This window comes from Hyla sarda, chromosome 5 (genome assembly GCF_029499605.1).
Source record: "Hyla sarda isolate aHylSar1 chromosome 5, aHylSar1.hap1, whole genome shotgun sequence".
In the NCBI taxonomy this organism is placed as follows: Eukaryota; Metazoa; Chordata; class Amphibia; order Anura; family Hylidae; genus Hyla; species Hyla sarda.
In genome coordinates this window covers 267,743,985-267,764,357 of record NC_079193.1, presented here as the reverse complement: position 1 = coordinate 267,764,357, position 20,373 = coordinate 267,743,985, and the positions used below count along the sequence as shown (strand labels likewise).

The 20,373-nt window shown below is 43.6% G+C and overlaps 1 protein-coding gene and 1 long non-coding RNA gene across 6 annotated transcripts in view; both read right to left on the bottom strand.

Annotated features, from left to right (window-relative positions):
• Nucleotides 1-20,373, bottom strand: part of COLEC12 (collectin subfamily member 12) — a 201,301-nt gene that overhangs the window by 118,408 nt on the left and 62,520 nt on the right. The window lies entirely within an intron of this gene.
• LOC130273993 (uncharacterized) lies at nt 14,011-20,326 on the bottom strand. 3 transcript variants are annotated; one of them, XR_008844193.1, is made up of 4 exons: nt 20,283-20,326; nt 19,827-20,053; nt 17,446-17,485; nt 14,011-14,574 (listed from the first exon to the last, which is right to left on the bottom strand). It is a non-coding gene; the product is annotated as an uncharacterized LOC130273993 (long non-coding RNA). The 3 variants fall into 3 exon arrangements; XR_008844191.1 differs by having other exon boundaries at nt 19,827-20,050; nt 20,269-20,325; XR_008844192.1 differs by lacking the exon at nt 17,446-17,485 and having other exon boundaries at nt 19,827-20,050; nt 20,269-20,325.

The following is a 20,373-nucleotide window of genomic DNA, read 5'->3' as shown; positions in this document are numbered from 1 at the left end:
GCTATAAATAACAGCCAAAACTGTGTGTGAACATAACCTGTGTCTTCACACATTTAGGTGCCAATTTTACTGTCTGTGAATGTGGCCCAAGGGTACTCTTTTAGGGTTCGTTTACACATAAAGTGGCCCTCATTTACTATTCTAAACCCGACTTGTTTTGTCGGGTTTTTTTGTCGCATCTTCGTCTGCGCCATGTCGCAGACATCGTGCGCCAGTCTGCGACACGATGCAAAATTTTTTCCCAACGAACCCGATGTGGATTCTACTAAACCCGAAAAAGGGGCGTAACCCGACATTTCTGAGCTTTCCCACGTATTTATAAAGGTTTCCAACCCGAATTTGTTGAATTGTTGTGGATTTTTTCCCGACAACTCAGAGGAGTTGGAAACCAAAACCAACAAAACCCACGTGCGACAAACAGGATGCCACATAATAATAAATACCAGGGGAAAAAAAGCAATCAGGTAAGAAAGCAAGATAGACTTACAACCCGATTTTCTAAGTAAATGAGGGCCAGTATCTGCTGCAATTTTGCTACCCTTGACATCAACGGGAAGGAAAATCAGCTGCAGAAAATACGGCATTGAACATGCCCTTAACCCCTTAAGGACTCAGGGTTTTTAAGTTCGTGCACTTTCATTTTTTCCTTCTCACCTTTTAAAAATTATAACCCTTTCAATTTTTCCCCTACAGACCGATATGATGGCTTATATTTTGCCCCATCAATTATACTTTGTAATGATATCAGTCATTATACCAAAAAATCTACGACGAAACAAAAAAAAAAATTGTGGGACAAAATTGAAAATAAAAACGCCATTTCTTAAGTTTTTGGGGGCTTCTGTTTCCATGCAGTGCACAAAATGACACCATATCTTTATTCTGTAGGTCCATATGATTAAAATGATACCCAACTTATATAGGTTTGATTTTGTTTTACTTCTGGTGAAAATTATAACTGTTTGCACGAAAATTTGCATGTTTAAAAATGTCCTATTCTGACCCCTATAACTTTTTTATTTTTCTGCATATAGGGCGGAATGAGGGCTAATTTTTTTGTGCTGAGATCTGAAGTTTGTATCGGTACCATTTTTGTTTTGATGGGACTTTTTGATCGCTTTTTATACATTTTTTTATGGTATACAAAGACACCAAAAATACACAATTTTGGACAAGTATGCCATTGACCGTGCGGTTTAATTAACAATATATTTTTATACAGTTAATTAGTTTTATATAATTTTATTAGGGAAAGGTTAAATCACATTTATTACCCTTTTTTTTACACATTTATAGCCCCCATAGGGGACTATAACATGCAATCTTCTGATTGCATATACTGATCAATGCTATGCCATAGCATAGCATTGATCAGTGTTATTGGCGTTTCATTTCTCTAGCCTGGATCTCAGACATGGAGCAATCGAGCAATGATCAGATGCCGAGGAGGAAGGTAAGGACCCTCCTTGCGTGTCCTCAGCTGATTAGAACACTGCAGTTTTACCGCGGTGATCCCGATCAGCCCGACTCAGCTGACGGGATGTATTTTTTACATTTTAGAAGTGACGATCAACTTTGATTGACGCGTCTAAAGGGTTAATACCGGACATCACCACAATCAGTGATATCCGGTGTTAGCCACAGGTCCCGGCCATTGCTAGGTGCTGGGACCAACCCGCTATGATGCGGGGTTAAAGGAAATCTGTCATCAGAATCAGTTTCACAGGCTTGTAGTGCAGGTGATCCTGATTAAAACGCTTCTTACCTGGTTAAAAATGGTTCAGCGGTTCTTCAGATATCTTTATTTTTAGTTTTCTGTTATTCCCTGGCTTGGGACTCAGTGGGAGGTCTTATCAGCTCGGACTCGGCTACACGTAATTCTAGCTGGGCGGAGCTGCCGCCCGGCTCATGAATATTCATGACCTTATCCTCATGCGCGGTCCTCCCCACCAGACCTAGAAAAAGGAGTTAGATTACGAGGATAAGTTCATGAATATTCATGAGCCGGGCGGCCGCTCCGCCAAGCTAGAATGACGTGTAGCCGAGTCCCAGAAGATAACACCTCCCGAGTCCCAAGCCAGGGAATAACAGAAAACTAAAAATAAAGATATCTGAAGAACCGCTGAACCATTTTTAACCAGGTAAGAAGCGTTTTAATCAGGATCACCCGCACTACAAGCCTGTGTAACAGGTTTAGTGCGGGTGATTCTGATGACAGATTTCCTTTAATTCGTGACCCTGCTTTATAGCAGGGGAGCGGGCGCAGGGCGTACAGGTACAGGTAAAAACTACATAGACTTGTATGTCTGTGTTGTTTTTGGTTCTGTATCAGGTGCTACATGAATCTGTACCCTAAGGCTTTGTTCACACATTGCAGTTAATAATAATTCTCTGTTTTATATAGCACCAGCATATTACACAATGCTTTACTCAGCTTAGTCCCTGTCCATATTGTGGCTCACAATCTAAACTCTTATCAGTATGTTTTTGGAGTGTGGCAGGAAACTGGAGTACCTGGAGGAAACCCATGCAAACACAGGGATAACATACAAACTCCTTGCAGATGTTGTCCTTGGTGAAGTATGAACCTAGGACCCCAGCACTGCAAAGCAACAGTGCTAAACTCTAAGGGTCTATTCACACGTACAGTATTCTGTACAGATTTAATGAGCTGGATTTCAAGATGTGTTCAGTTTACATTGAAATCTGCAGCAGAAAATCCTGCACATCAAATCTGCGCGTCAAATCTGCACAGAATACTGTACGTGTGACTAGACCATGGGGGGATATTTATCAAAACCTGTGTAGAGGAACAGTGGTGCAGTTGCCCATGGCAACCAGTCAGATTGCTTCTTTCATTTTTCACAGGACTCTTTAAAAATGAAAGAAGCAATCTGATTGGTTGCCATGGGCAACACTCTTTCTCTGCACAGTTTATGATAAATCTCCCCCCAAGGCTATGTTCACATGGCAGAATTTCTGCACAGAATTCTGCATGAAACTTTTGCATGACTTTACAGCCAATTCACTTTAATGGAATTCCTGCAGTGGAAATTCTGCAGCAGAAATTCTGCTGTGTAAATAGAACAGTGAAATCACATTGAAGTGTATTGGCTATAAATTCATGCAGAATTCCATGCAGAAATTCTGGTGTGTGAACATAGCCTAAGCCACAATGCTGCCCCAGTATTACTGTTTAATTGCGGTACTGTAGCATTTTTACTGTGATTTCACAGGATTACGACAGTTCCGCAGCAATCCTGCAATGCAACTGCAATATGTGAACTCAGCTTGAACATATGGCCAGTGAGACTAAGATATTGAATCTGAAAAACTAAAATGTGCAGCCAAATGCAGAATCAACAACAGAAATGCTAAAATGCACCATTAGTACAGAAATAAATACAGCAATACTGAGTATTTTCCCAACAAAACTATATATCACTGTGTCCAGCTCCATCTGTTCTATAATACAATGTCTGCAGATTAAACTGCATTTTCAACATGAAAATTATTGAGTACAGAGCTCTAGATGTATCATTCGTCATTTATGTTGAATAATGGCACGGAAAAATGGCACATGTTTTGTCTACATCATAAAACCAACAGGTCCCAGTCTGCACACGGGGCATTCCATTCCTTGAATTAGAATATTATGGACTGTTATTTCAGTTTCTTCCTAAAACATTTCCTTGATATGCCACATCCTCTAGATGCTCACCACATAGACACTATTGTCCAAAGAACCTAATAGCTTCCCATAATTGTTATCGCATGCAGTTCTCCTGCAGATAGGGCAACATGCTCAATGTGTCAGGTCCATTTCAAAACATTTATAGGAAGCTTATAGAAAAAAGAAGAGGATCTCTAGCAAAACACAGGATCACAGTAAAGGGGTATTCCGGCTTTATATCCAAAGTACAGGGGATAAGATGTATGATTGCAGGGGTCCCGCCGCTGGGGACCCTTGCGATCTAAGTGCAGCCTCGGAATTCTGTGCCGGGCGCTGCCTCCGAGATGGGGACCTAACGTCATGGCCATGCCCCTCCATTCATGCCCCCTCCTATAGACATGAATAGAGGGGGATGGCATGACATCACAAGGGATGTGGTCATGACGTCACGTCCCCGTCTCGGGGCAGCGCCCAGAACAGAATGCAGGGAGCTGCACCGAGATCGCGGGGGTTCCAGCGGCGGGACCCCTGCAATCATGCATCTTATCCCCTATCCTTTGGATAGGGGATAAGATGTATAAAGCCGGAATATCCCTTTAAGGCTGAGTTCACATATGTCTGGCATCCGGCAAAGGTGAACTCAGGCTAGATCTTGACGCAACTGATGCCACAACTAATGACAAGCAAGCTACATTCCCTTGTCTGGTGCCCTTGTCCAACCATCCGGTGTCAAAATTGAGACGCTGGATGATTATGAACTGTCCCATTTAAATTAATGGGATCAGTTCTAACATCAGCTTCCCTCCGGTGCACGTTGGAGGGAAACTATGCCGAAGACCTGATATGCGAACCCAGCCATAATTATGTAGTCCAGAGATTTAGTGCACACATGAGGTGTTCTAATATGACCAGGTATGCTGCTCCCCCAGCTCAAAAATGAGATAAACCCTGCAACTCAGTTTGCCTCTACTTTTCAGTCTTAACTTTTTTTTTTTTGTAGAGGGTATATATTATATTATAGGATTTATTGTCTCCGGTTTTCCAGTATTTGTATACTCAGTGTAACTGAGATGCATTCATGGTGTTTTATTACCTCAATTTATGATGAGCCTACAATACACAGTAGAATAGTACAGGAGCAGTAAAATCACAGTGTTTACTAGGCTACCGTATTTGATCTGGATATTCAGCAGATGCTGTCACGAGCACTTTCCACTCAAAAGACGATCATTTGCTGAGTCTTCACAAATGAATGCTAACTCTGGGATTGGATTCCCACTGTCTAGGGTGATATCAGTTCATGTTCCAGACAAAAATATTTAAAATTGCTCATTAAATTTATTCTGGCAAATCCACATAGCTGATAAAATCTTTTTTTTTAAATGCCAGATTTACATCAATCGATCTGTAATTTTAAACAACTGAAGGATATAAGTTATACCTATATATTATATTAATAGTAAAGATTTCAAGACCACATTTTATTTCATATACAGTACAAACCTACCTTACAATTCAGACAGCTAAGATAATTGAGACAAGTATGATGTTTTAGCAACTTTATGGTCATATTAACCCTAAAACAAAGGACAATAACAGTATACTGAGAATTTCTTTAATTGTCTAAGGCTGCATTCACACTTCATTTTACATTATGGGTGCCGGATCCGGCTGGGGGAGGGGCAAACCGGGCTCTCACGTACCCCAGCCGGACCAGTGATGAAATCCATTTACTTTAATGAGCCGACTGGAGTCAAACGGTGACTCCGGTTGGCTCATTTTTTGCCCATATCTGGTTTTGTGACCGGACCTAAAACCGTAGTGTACTACGGTTTTAAGACCCATCAGGAAACCGCATATGGGTCAAAAATGAGCCAACGGAGTCACCGTTATGTTTTTACTTTCGGAAGACATCAGAGGGCTTCAAAGTTCAGCAGCAATTTTCCAATTTTTCACAATATTTTCAAAATCGGAATTTTTCATGGACCAGTTCAGGTTTGAAGTGGATTTGTAGGGCCTTCATACTACAAATACCCCATAAATGACCCCATTATAAAAACTGCACCCCTCAAAGTATTCAAAATGACATTCAGTAAGTGTGTTAACCCTTTAGGTGTTTCACAGGAATAGCAGCAAAGTGAAGAAGAAAAATTTGAATTCTTAATTTTTTACATTCGCATGTTCTTGTAGACCCAGTTTTTGAATTTTTACAAGGGGTAAAAGGAGAAAAATTCTCTCTCTGTATGTCAAGTGTTCGGTGCAGTAGAGGGCTCAGAAGGGAAGCAACAATGGGATTTTGGGGAGTGAGATTTTCTGAAATGGTTTTTGGGGGTCATGTCACATTTAGGAAGCCCCTATGGTGCCAGAACAGCAGAAACCCCCCACATGGCATAACACCCCACAGGTGTTTTGACGACTTTTCGTTAAAGTCGGATGTGTCAATGAAAAAAAATATTTTTTTACTAAGGTGCAGTTTTTTCCCCCAAATTTACAATTTTTACAAAAGGTTAATGCCCCCCAAAACTTGTAACCCCATCTCTTCTGAGTATGGAAATACTCCATGTTAGAACATAAAATAAAATGCCCCCCAAAATTTGTAACCCCATCTCTTCTGAGTATGGAAATACTCCATGTTAGGACATAAAATGCTCAAATTTGGCTTTTGGAAAGCAAATTTTGCTGAAATGGTTTTTGGGGGAATGTCGCATTGAGGAAGCCCCTATGGTGCCAGAACAGCAAAAAGAAAAAAACACATGGCATACTATTTTGGAAACTACACCCTTCATGGAAAGTAACAAGGGGTACAGGGAGCCCTAACACCACACAGGTGTTTGACGACTTTTTGTTAAAGTTGGATGTGTAAATGAAAAAAACATTTTTTTTTCACAAAATTGCAGTTTTTTCCCCAAATTTTACATTTTTACAAGAGGTAATAGGAGTAAATTACCCCCCAAATTTGTAACCCCATTTCTTCTGAGTATGGAAATACCCCATGTGTGGATGTCAAGTGCTCTGCTGGCGAACTACAATGCTCAAAAGAGAAGGAGCACTATTGAGCTTTTGGAAAGAGAATTTGTTTGGAATGGAAGTCAGGGGCCATGGGCGTTTACAAAGCCCCCCGTGGTGTCAGAACAGAGGACCCCCCCACATGTGACCCCATTTTGGAAACTAAACCCCTCACAGAATTTAATAAGGGGTGTAGTGAGTAGTTACACCCCACTGGCATTTGACTGATCTTTGGAACAGTGGGCTGTGCAAATGAAAAATTACATTTTTCAATTTCACGGATCACTGTTCGAAAAATCTGTCAGACACCTGTGGGGCATAAATGCTCACTGAACCCCTTATTACATTCTTTGAGGGGTTTAGTTTCCAAAATGGGGTCACATGTGGGGGGGGTCCATTGTTCTGGTACTATGGGGGCTTTGTAAACACACGTGGCCTTCAATTCCGGACAAATGTTCTCTTCAAAAGCCCATTGGAGCTCCTTCACTTCTGAGCATTGTAGTTCACCGCAGAGCACTTTACATTCACATATGGGGTATTTCCATACTCAGAAGAGATGGGGTTACACATTTTGGGGGGCTTTTCTCCTATTTTCCCTTGTGAAAATGAAAAATTTAGGGTAACACCAGCATTTTAGTGAAAAAAAACTTTTTTTCTTCATTTTCCCATCCAACTTAAAAAAAATTTCAAACACCTGTGGGGTGTTAAGGCTCACTATACCTATTATTACATTTCGTGAGGGCTGCAGTTTCGAAAATGGTGTCACATGTGGGTATTTCTTTTTTTGCGTTTATGTCAGAACCACTGTAAAATCAGCCACCCCTGTGCAAATCACCAATTTAGGCCTCAAATGTACATAGTGCGCTATCACTCCTAAGCCTTGTTGTGCACCCGCAGAGCATTTTACGCCCACATATGGGGTATTTCCGCACTCAGGAGAAATTGTGTTACAAATTTTGGGGGTCTTTTTTTTCCCTTTTACCGCTTGTGAAAATAAAAAGTATGGGGCAACACCAGCATGTTAGTGTAACATTTTTTATTTTTTTACACTAACAGGCTGGTGTAGACCCCAACTTTTCCTTTTCATAAGGGGTAAAAGGAGAAAAAGCCCCCCCAACTTTTGTAGTGCAATTTCTCCCGAGTACGGAAATACCCCATATGTGGCCCTAAACTGTTTCCTTGAAATACGACAGGACTCCGAAGTGAGAGAGCGCCATGCACATTTAAGGACTAAATTGAGGATTGCATAGGGGTGGATATAGGGGTATTCTACGCCAGTGATTCCCAAACAGGGTGCCTCCAGCTGTTGCTAAACTCCCAGCATGCCTGGACAGTCAGTAGTTGTCTGGAAATGTTGGGAGATGTTGTTTTGCAACAGCTGGAGGCTCCGTTTTGGAAACACTGCCATACAATACGTTTTTCATTTTTATTGGGGGGGGGGGGGGGCAGTGTAAGGGGTGTATATGTAGTGTTTTACCCTTTATTATGTGTTAGTGTAGTGTAGTGTTTTTAGGGTACATTCACACAAGCGCAGGTTTACAGTGAGTTTCCCACTAGGAGTTTGCGTTGCGTTGCCGCAGCTCATACTTGAAGCAGGAAACTTACTGTAAACTCACCCATGTGAATGTACCCTGTATATTCACATGGGGAGGGCAAACCTCCAGCTGTTTCAAAACTACAACTCCCAGCATGTACTGACAGACCATGCATGCTGGGAGTTGCTCTTTTGCAACAGCTGGAGGCACACTGGTTGGAAAACCTTCAGTTAGGTTCTGTTACCTACCTCAGTATTTTACCAACCAGTGTGCCTCCAGCTGTTGCAAAACTACAACTCCCAGCATGTACTGATCACCGAAGGGCATGCTGGGAGATGTAGTTATGCAGCAGCTGGAGGTACGCAACTACAACTACCAGCATGCCGAGACAGCTGTTTGCTGTTTGGGCATGCTGGGATTTTCAGTTTTGCAACATCTGGAGGGCCACAGAATAGAGACCACTGCACAGTGATCTTCAAACTGTGGCCCTCCAGATGTTGCAAAACTACAAATCCCAGCATGCCCAGACAGCAAACTGCTGTGTGGGCATGCTGGGAGTTGTAGTTTTGCAAGATCTAGGGGGCCACAGTTTAGAGACCACTGCACAGAAATCTCCAAACTGTAGCCCTCCAGCTGTTGCAAAACTACAAATCCCAGCATGCCAACACAGCAAACAGCTGTATGGGCATGCTGGGAGTTGTAGTTTTGCAACATCTCGAGGGCTACAGTTTAGAGACCACTGTATAGTGGTCTCAGACTGTAGCCCTCCAGATGTTGCAAGGCAACTCACCGGCTCCCGCAGGATCCAGGGAGCCGCATCGCCGTCCTCTTCTGCCGTCCTCTTCTGCCACCGATCCCCCCCGATCTGCTATTGGCCGTCGCTTCTATACGACCAATAGCAGGGATAGGAGTGGTGGAACCCTTGCCACCTCACTCCTATCCCTTCTGCCCAGCAACGGGACTTGGTATCTCCCATTCAGCATTGTCCTATTAGGGGGTTTTGGCGGTTCTCGGGTTTTTGAGGTTCCCTCCCCTAAATGATTTATTGAGGTCCTCCTCCCCCTTAGTCACTCATGCCTTTGACCCGGAGTTTTGCTGCAGGCAGGATGGACATTGCAGAGCAGATCCGAGCCCATGTGGAATGGGAGGTTGAGGGGTGGCTCGCCCGCTTGTTGGCGGAGCTCTCCTCCCCTCCGGTTCCATCTGCAGCACCGATGTCTTACCCAGAAGGCATGCGGTCCTCTCTGCAGTCCCGCCCTCCTCCGAGGCTCAGTCTCGGCGATGCGGCCCATCCAGCTCCCCATGGTAGGTCATGTGCAGCTGCTGCATCTGCGCAGCTGCACTCTAGTCAGTTCCCCCCTCACTTCCGGCTCCCTCCCCCCAGTCGTCTCACTTACCTCTAGGCGGCAGCATGGGAGTACAGGTGAGCTTTGGACCCTTGGGAGAGTCGGCAGTCCCGCCGATGCAGGAGCAAGCCCCTGATGCCTCCCTCATTCCCCCACAGCAGGATCCTATTCCTCCGTCCTCTGCTTTGTCACCTATGCTGTTTCCTCCGTCTTCGGAGGTTACAGCGGCTCATATGAGTGCCCCAGTTACTGCTTGGGCACTATTTTTGCAGTAGGGGCAGGGAGTGTAGTCATGCCCGCTCCTGCTGTTCATCCCCCTCTAGGTCCAGGGTGGGGCGCAGGCATGGTCGCCAGCGCTCTCGCTCTGGATCTAGGAGGCGTCACCAAAGGTCCTCCAGAGTTTCCCATTCCTCAGGCCGGAGCATGCGCTCCCGCTCCTCCCTCTGGAGGTCTACCTCCACTTCATCGGGGTCCTCCAGCTCCTTGGTGTCTTCTGAAGATGGTCCCCATAGTCTGGCGGCTGTCAGCGTGCCTCTACCCCATGCTCCCAGCGGTGGTGAAGTTCCTCCTGTGGTCCCTGTGGTTCCTTCAACCTCTTCTGGACCTGGTGAGTGTTCCTATTCCTATTCTGGGGCTTGGGGGGGGGGGGGGTTGATTTCTAATTTGGTGCTGGCCCTTAGGGCCCTGGCCGACAGGTTGTCCTCACCCGGTTTGGCCGTGTGGTATACTGCCCCTCCCTAAGGCTAGTGTGCTAAAAGATACCCTCTTTTGTGGTGTTAGCCCCCTTGGTTCTCACTTGTCTGAGGTAGTTAAGGAAAAGATTTGGGGTAATGGATACGTGGATATTTGGTCCTTAATTTCTGCAGATCAGCATACGGTAGATAAGGAGCATAGGGCTTTGGACGAGCGGTCTTTTGACAGTGTTTTGGGCTGTGTGATGGGCCAGAAGCACCCTGAATGTTGTACTGAACTTTTTGTTTACCAGGACATGAGTTACTTGTCCTACAAGTCCCACGGCGGTACGGCGTGTTGGCGGTATGATGAGGAGTTCAGGAGGTGTCTGGCCCTTCAACCTGATATAGGTTGGGGTGTCAAGGTTACGGATGTGTGGCTGCGGTTCATGTTGTCTCGAAAGGTCCCGCCCTTTCAGCCAGGGGGCATGTTGGCTCTTCAACGAGGGACACTGCTGCTTTTTTGGGCTGTGCAAATACAATCATGAGTGATCCTCCTGTGGGGGTGCTCATGCGGCCGTCAAGTGTACCCGCCCCTCCTGCAAATAGCCCGGCAAGCCCGCAGACCCTGGTGACCAGAAGGAAACCAGTGAGCATAGTCACGATGGGGCCCTTGCTCGACCTGTATCCTAATAAGGACGCGGCTGGGCAATTGCATTTTGGTTTTACGTTTGGGATTTTTATCCCCTTTTTGTTGATGATTCCCCTTGTTTTGCCCCTAACCTAAAGTCTGCCAGGGATCACCCTGATGTCCTGCGGGAAAAGTTGGCAGGGGAGATGTCTATGGGTCGGATGGAGGGCCCTTTCCCGTCTTCTCCTTTCCCGAATCTCAGGGTCTCTCCCTTGGGTTTGGTGCCTAAGAAGGAGGCGGGGAAGTTCAACCTGATTCATCACCTTTCCCATCCTGTTGGTTCCTCGGTTAACAACGGTATTCTGTAAGAGGATTCTTCCGTGCAATACGTGTCGTTTGACAGGGCGGTGGAGTTGGTCCGGAAAGCGGGTCGGGGTACTTTGTTGGCCAAGTCTGATGTTGAGGCTGCTTTTCGCCTCCTCCCTGTGCACCCTGATTGTTGGGTTGTTTTTTTGGATGGGGAGTATTTTTATGATGCGTGCCTCCCGATGGGCTGCTCTATATTTTATCACTAATTTGAGCCTTTTGGCTCTTTTCTTGAATGGGTGGTGAGATATGAGACTGGTTCCTCTGCTGTGAGGCATTATTTGGATGATTATTTGTTTGTGGGACCGCGCGATTCCAGACTTTGCCATTTTTTGCTGGATACTTTCCGTTTTTTGATGGAGAGTTTTGGCATCCCTTTGTCTGAGGACAAGACATATTATGCCTATGGGCAGGGTTTTTTCATGCAGGCTCTCTTTGGCTACCAAGGGTGCTAAGCGCCCGGACCACCGCATCCGTGTTACCAGGGCCTTGAAAGGGGACGCATCAATTTTGCTGAGTTTCCTTGATGGTCAGACCTGCTTTCAGTCCTCTGTGGTTACGAATGGCGAGATGGCCTTGTTCAGCGATGCGGCAGGTGCCGTCGGTTTCGGCGCTGTTTTTGGTTCCCGGTGGTGTGCGGCTGAGTGGCCAGAGTCTTGGCGGACCTCAGGTTTGTATCGCAATATTGTTTTGTTGGAATTGTTCCTGATTGTGGTTGCAGTTGAGCTCTGGGGAAGTGATTTGCGGGACCAGAGGGTGTGTTTTTGGTCTGACAACATCCAAGCTATTAACGGTCTTTCTTCTAGCTCTACCCCGTTGCTTGCATTGCTGCGGTGTTTAGTACTGCGTTGCATAAAATTTAATGTTTGGTTCAGGGCTCAACATGTTCCGGGAGTGGAGAATTAAGTTGCTGATGCTTTATCACATTTTCTTTGGCAGGCGTTCCGGCGGCTGCTGCCCCTGGTGGAGTTGGAGGGACATCAGTGTCCTGACAGTCTATGGGATCTCGTGGCGATTGCCTGATGTCGCTGGTCTGTGCTTCCGTGGCACCTGCTAGATGGTCTTCTCATGGTAAGGCATGGAATGAGTTGCTGGAGCTGATGGACAGTCGCAATGTGGTTGGTGCCAGATCGGCTGGAGGTTACGGTGGATTATATGCTGTCCCTGCGGGCTAAAGGGGTGTCTGGTGCGGTTACTGCAAGGCGTATGGCGGGGGTTGCCTTTTATTTTCAGCTCCTGGGCTGGTCGGACGTCACCAAGTTTTTTTCATACGTCAGGCGAGCGGGTTCGGCCTGATGTTCGGCGCCCGGTCTCTTTTCCCCTTTTGGGTCGTTTGGTGGAGGCGTCCAGGAGTGTCTGTATGTCGCCGTTTGAATCAGTTTTTTTCTCTACGGCTTTTGCGCTTGCTTTTTTTGGGGCTTTGCGTGCAACCCTCTCATTTTTGTCCTGGCGGCCTGGGGGTGGCAGATGTTTTTCTCGGCGGTGGTTTTGTGCGCCTGCATATTCGCAGGTCTAAGACTGATCAAGCAGGCTGGGGGCTCGTGGCTGGTGTGACATGCTGTTTCGGGGGTTGCGTGTCCTTTCTTTTTTGTGTCCTCTTTTTTGGCCGAAAGGCTCTACTTTTCTTTTGCATGAGGATGGCTCCCCACTCACGCAGTTCCAGTTTTTGTCCGTTTTCAGGAGATGCTTGTCCTCTGTGAGGTTGGATCCTCGTGAGTTCGGTACTCACTCTTTTCGGATCGGGCTGCCACGGAGGCTTCGCGGGCAGGCTTGCCGGAGGCTGCAGTACAGCGCCTGGAGCGCTGGCGATCTGCTTGTTATGCCAGGTATATCCACCTGGATCTGTTGGTTGATTTCTAGTTTTGTTTTGCAGGTGGTGGTCGTCCAGTGGTGTGGGTGCTTGGGCACTCCTATGTTTTCCTGGTGGCCCAGCGTTCAGAAACCCGTCCTGGCGGCAGAAATCTGGGCTTCCAAGGTGTGGAGGTGTTGGAGAGGTGTCGGGGGCTGCAGTTCACCAGGTGCTGGCAGAGGTAGTGGGCATCAGTTAGGGGGAATGATCTGTGTTCCACACTGTTTGCGGAGCTGTTGACTATGATGGGCGGATGTGGTGCAATTCCCTGCTTTCTTTTCAGAGCTCCTCCTTCTGTGGTCGGAGATCGTTTCCCGGGCTGTGTGGCTCCTCCTTCTGTGGTCGGAGATCGTTCCCGGGCTGTGTGGTAATGTGGATGCTGTTGAGAGGGCACGTCGGATGGTGAACGCAAGGATGTCCAGATTCGTGCAGCTCCATTCGGGGGGGGGGGGGGCAGACACATGCAGCTGGAAGGGGACAACTGTACTTTGCTTCGGTCTGATGGAGTGCACTTGACAGGATGGGATCGAACATGGCCTGTATCTCTTGGGTGGGGGGTCGGAGCCAAGTGTAGGGTTAACTGGTCTCCTCCGTGGCAGAGAAATGAAGAGGATGCGGGTCATCTTGGGTAGACCTGTGCACCGGTGGTGTGTGACAGTACCTCCCAGAATAACAAGAAGCCATCAGTGCCTTGGTTGATTTTGTTTTATATGTTTATAGGTATTTATATTGTTATTTATAAATAAAAGCTGTGGCCGACTTTCACCCACATAAAAGTTAAATTGTTTGACTGTTATTTTAGACAGTAAGGGGAGGGGAAGGGGTTATTTGTTTAGTAGCAACGGTTATGGGTCTCGGCAGTCAAGAGAGGTAGACAGATTGTCAAAAATGTTTAAAATAATTCATGTTTATAAGCTTATTTAGAGTGGGAGCACTCATTTTTATTGTTCAAGTTAAAATTACAACATAATATAAGGTTCAGTGCTAATCCCTTTAACATAAAGATAAGGCAAGCATAGCCTTGGACAGTCATAGCTAGGCGCTCTGTCACCTGGGGCAAATTAAGTTAAATTCCCTGTATCTAAATACTCTGGTTAATGCAGTGGGGCCTGTAGAACCCCCAGGCACCCATCAGCCAAGGCAAATGCCCAGCCAGTCATTATTCAGCTATGTCCCTGGAGTATAGATAGACATAATACCATTTCTAGTGATCAAGATAAAGCTTGGATCATTTGTTGCCGAGTCCACACCACAGTTTAGCAAGAAAGTGCAATGTAAAGGTGGCCATAAACATTACATAAAAAGTAGGTGCATGGTAGAACAACTGTTGCACAAACATATGTCTGATGAACTAAGGTTTCACAGACATAAATATATAATTTTGTCCATATTGGCCATCAAACTCTTCCAAACTGGCCATATATGATCAATGACATCGAGCCTAGTACGATCAATCTTCCTGGGAATATTCTTAGAATGTTCTGCAACTATTCTTTCCTGGAAGATTGTTCAAGAAAGAAAGTCCTTTTGTTCACAAAGTTAGTTAAAACATATTTCACTTAGTATAATAGGAAGCATATAATAATAATCTAATCTGAAATATCAATAGAGGTTAGAACAAAGGCCATAGGATTGGTTTGGCCACTATGCATGAAAGCAATGAGTAAATGTGCACCACTGTTCTTACTCTATTAATGTGTTATGCTTTATTTTGTCTTAGTGTATAGTGAAAAATGACTTTTTCCCATCAGTTTAAAAGCAAATTCTTTCTTGCCTCTTAGCTATGTTAACTCACATAGCAGAAACAGGACTCAAAGAAACATGTCTAAAATATTCCTATCACAGTTAATAATATAATACCTCATCCATTCTACAAGTGCTATATCCTTATTTCTGCTCTCCCTAACATTGCTTAAATATGACCTGAACTATGCATCTTCAAAGCCAAAATGCCTATTCCAGCTTTGGTGTTATCCAGCCACGATTAGCATAATCCATTTGTTGGACTCTTTAGCTCCTATATCTGTGAGATCCAATCTTTGTGGAACCTTGAATTCACTGTCTTGTAAATGTAAAAGGACTTAGATGTCCTCTATTCCGATCATTAGTCTTTATCTCTAGTAAGCTTTTCTTACAATTTAAAATTTTGAGTTCCTAGCCCCAGCTGACAAGAGCCAAGATATATGCCTCCTTCTTATTGGCTCAGCCTGGTAAGCCTTTAAAGGGGTACTCTGGGGGAAAACAAATTTTTAAAATCAACTGGTGCCAAAAAGTTAAAGGGATACTCGAGTGGAATTTTTTTTTTATCGACTGGTGCCACAAAGCCTAACAGATTTGTAAATTACTTCTATTTAAAAATCCTAATCCTTTCAGTATTGATCAGCTGTTGTATGCTCCACAGGAAGTTCTTTTCTTTTTTAATTTATTTTCTATCTGACCACAGTGCTCTCTGCTGACACCTCTGTCCATGTCAGGAACTGTCCAGAGCAGGATATGTTTGCTATGGGGATTTGGTCCTGACATGGACAGAGGTGTCAGCAGAGAGCACTGTGGTCAGACAGAAATGAAATTCAAAAGGGAAAGAACTATCTATGTAGCATACTGCAGCTGATAAGTACTGGAAGGATTAAGATTTTTTAAATAGAAGTAATTAAAAAATTTGTTTAACTTTCTGGCATCAGTTGATTTGAAATTTATTCTGAGGGTCAATACGATTAAAATGATACCCATTATTACATACTTTTCTATTATTGTTGCGCTTAAAAAAAATCACAAACTTTTAAACCAAATTAGTACGTTTATAATCCCTTTATTTTGATGACCTCTAACTTTTTTATTTTTCCGTATAAGCGGCCGTATGAGGGCTCATTTTTTGCGCCATGATCTGTACTTTTTTTATACCACATTTGCATACAAAAAACTTTTAATACATTTTTTATAATTTTTTTTTTATAAAATGTATTAAAAAAGTAGCAATTTTGGACTTTTTTTTTTTAACGTTCACGCCGTTCACCGTACGGGATCATTAACATTTTATTTTAATAGTTCGGACATTTACGCACGCGGCAATACAAAATATGTCTATTAAATTAATTTTTTACGCTTTTTGGGGGTAAAATAGGAAAAAACGGACGTTTTACTTTTTTATTGGGGGAGGGGATTTTTCACTTTTTTTTACTTTTACATTTTTTTACATTTTTTTTTTTTACACTTGAATAGTCCCCATAGGGGACTATTCATAGCAACACCATGATTGCTAATACTGATCTGTTCTATGTATAGGACATAGAACAGATCAGTGTTATCGGTTATCTTCTGCTCTGGTCTGCTCGATCTCAGACCAGAGCAGAAGATGCCGGGAGCCGGAAGGAGGAAGGTGAGTGGACCTCCATGCGGCGTTCTGAATGATCGGGCGATCCGATCATTCATTGAAATTGCGCACTGCGGCAGATGCCGGGATCTGTATTGATCCCGGCACCTGAGGGGTTAATGGCGGGCGTCGGCCATTGCCGGCGGGTCCCTGGCTGCGATCAGCAGCCGGGATCAGCCGCGCATGACACGGGCATCGCTCCGATGCCCGCGGTTATGCACAGGACGTAAATGTACATCCTGGTGCGTTAAGTACCACCGCACCAGGACGTACATTTACGCCCTGCGTCCTTAAGGGGTTAAGGCTTTTTTTTTAAACTTTGGTGTGTAACATACAGAGATTCTGCTTTAGCAACTAGTTTCTGTGTGGCTGTATCTTACAGCAGAGGGTGCACCAGATCAGGGCCATGGAATGAGATTTTGCTCAGACAGGAAGTGTGTATGTGGAGTTTAGTCCATTTGCCAACAGCATAACCATGCTTTGTGAGTCCTGCCAAATAAATGTATACATTAGAACAGTGCTTCCCAAACATCTGTTTAAAAAACTACAACTCCCAAATTTGTTTGGAGTTGCAGTTTTGCAACAGTGAAGGCACACTGGTTGGGAAACTTTGTCTTAGAGAATTGACTGACCATCACAGGCAGACTATGTTTGGTTTATACATGTGAATAGGCCTGCTGGGGGTACGCTGCATTATAGATTGGTATAATATATATTGAACATAGACTTAGCTGTATGAACCACCTGTCGAAATGATTATGGGTCAAGTCTGTGCTAAATCGCAGAGAGTGAAGTAAAGAGCAGAATTACCTGCATTCCAGGTAAATGAAATGAAAATTTGTCTTGAAATATGGCACTCTTGTTATGTTGGGACAGAATCAACTCCTTAAACTGTGCACTCTCAAATGCTAATATGTCTAGCAATAAATCCTGCCCTGCTAGTGGCTCTATATACAGTAACAATTGAAAACATGGAGAGAGCAGGTATCAGCACTCACATCATGGTCCTTAGAATTCTCAGCCCCTCCTCTAAGTGCTCTGCAGGAAAAAACAATATACAGTAGAAAAGTCCATATCCATGTAGGAAAGACAGGTCTACAGGTTCATAAAACTTTCCCAATTGGTTTGCATTTGTTGTGCTTCTTCCTGACCCAACTTGGCCATATCAAGATGTTTTTTTAAGCTACCACACTATTGTTTTAACTTAATGGAATAAAGATTGAAGTTGTTTTTCCCTTGGCCATGTTCACACAACTGCTTTTTGTGTACAAATGGCTGAAACTGTTCTACCAGCTGATTTTCATCCATTGTTGCACGAAATACTGACCAAAAAAATGGCCATGTTTTGTCTGTAAACGATAAAAAAAAGAAAGGACATGCCATTTTATTTAATGGCTTCAAAAATTATGCCTGTAAAATTAATGGTTGTAACAGCCATTTTAGATAAATATAAACAACAGTCCAGGCCAGCTCACCCCAACATGTCCTTCGTGTCACCGATCGATGTGGCTCACCATCGTAAAGATACAGCAGAAAAAAGAAAAGTTGTCTAGCACGAATTGTCTTTCGATAAAAACTTGTATTCTTTATTGCATATTCATAGACATTCTTTATTGCATATTCATAGACATTCTTTATTGCATATTCATAGTAAAAAATTTTTGTGACGTGTTTCAGTCGTGATCCACGACCTTAGTCAATATGACTAAGGTTGTGGATCACAACTGAAATGCGTCACAAACTATTTTTTACTCCTGTTTGTCTATGAATATGCAATAAAGAATACAAGTTTTTATCAAAAGACAAATCGTGCTAGACAACTTTTCTTTTTTCAGCCATTTTTGATGGTCTATGATGAGCCATACAATGTCCGTTTTATGGCACACAAAATGGCAAAAAACTGAAAATAACCTTACACACACATACACACACACACATATATATATATATATATATATATATATATAAAATCCAAAAATAAGCAGCACATCAAGATAAATGAGGGTCTGTAGGTAGGCACCCTACCTACAGACCCTCATTTATCTTGATGTGCTGCTTATTTTTGGATTTTATATATATATATATATATATATATATATATATGTGTGTGTAAGGTTATTTTCAGTTTTTTGCCATTTTGCCATTTTTATACACGCATGCTGGTGCCACGGTCCTCTGGTTCCTTAGTAATAGTCGTAGTAATATGCAGCACACCAAAATCTAGTGCAAAGTGCTTTTTATTCCATGAGGTACAAAAGCGACGTTTCGCCGGCCTCACGCCAGCATTCTCAAGTGACAATGAGTGATACAAACGGGCATATATACTCACCGCCCACCATCAATTAGTGACATCATAAGTGTATTAGCATATATAAACAAATATATGCTAATACACTTATGATGTCACTAATTGATGGTGGGCGGTGTGTATATATGCCCGTTTGTATCATTCATTGTCACTTGAGAATGCTGGCGTGAGGCCGGCGAAACGTCGCTTTTGTACCTCATGGAATAAAAAGCACTTTGCACTAGATTTTGGTGTGCTGCATATTACTACGACTATATATATATATATATATATATATATATATATATATATATATATACTCAAGAACAATGCAGCACTACTTATCCATACTGTGTCCGGTGCCAGCGCCCCAACTTGATTAAAGTCCATGCAATAGAAAAACCATTGGCGCAGCCCTCCAAAAGATAAAAAAAAAAGTGTAAAATGTATTCCATCATGTCAGTACAAGTGACGTTTCAGCCCCTCAATGGAGCTTTTTTCAAGCATTTTGCTTAGGCCGCTGTTAAAAAAAAGCCATTTGGCCCCCACACTTATCACTTGATCACTACGTTCTGTTGCCTTTGTAAATGTTGCTGCTGTATGTCTGAGAGCTTTATTAACAAAGGCTTTTATGGCATATACGATGAGCATAGTTTGTGTGGAACTAACACCATTATATCTGACATCTATAGCCAATACCTTCTACTTAGAGAAAACCTTTGTTACACAAGGGACAAGGAAATATAAGTCTCATTGTAATGGCGTTTCCTGTACATTACAGTTCCAACTACAATGCCATTTCCCATATACAACTTCAGCAAAATGTTTTTCTCGTACAGAATGGATAATTTAGCTTCAAATCTGGAAATAATCTTTTCAAGGCCGAGCTCCCTCATGTTTCTTGACAAGTAAAATACACTGTTAAAATTTATGGGGCTAAGAATAATACAATGGTTTTCAGTAATGTCAGGGGTGGCAAAAACAGTTGTAAAATTATACTTATTGACACACAACATATAGCAGAAACTGATAATTTGCTTTCTTTTGGTTATTAAAGGCTTACATTTTAAGCCAAGTTACAGTCTTCAGTACCTTTTTCTTGTGCATGCCTACTTCAGTGGCATAGCGCCCATAGAGGCAAACTATGTAACTGCTACGGGACCTTACACCAGAAGGATCTGACGTGGTCTGCTTCTATGGGACCTCTCAGTCCCACTGCCAGGGAGGCCATCAGGGCACTCAAGGGCCCTGGCCAAATTATACATATAAAGGTGCCCAGTCTCTTCCTTCCGCCTGCACTGTTTGCAGGCTGTTTTCTGCTGTCGGAAAAGAGGAGGAGGGGGGAGAGAGCACAGTGCCGTCTGTGAAAAGGACCTGCTGTGTACTGACCTCTTCATGTATAATTCATATATATCTATTTATAATGTGTGTCTGTGTGTGAGAATATGTGTTGCAATGTATGCTTATATTTACAGTATATCTATCTATCTGGGGAGAGAGCACATGCTCTTCATGTATATTGATATATATATACATATATATCAATACCCGCTCAGCTGCTCTACAGGACAGCATCCTCTGAGTAACCTAGCAACCCACACCACGTGTTCAGCACCTCAGTGACGCCAGCGTAGCCAGC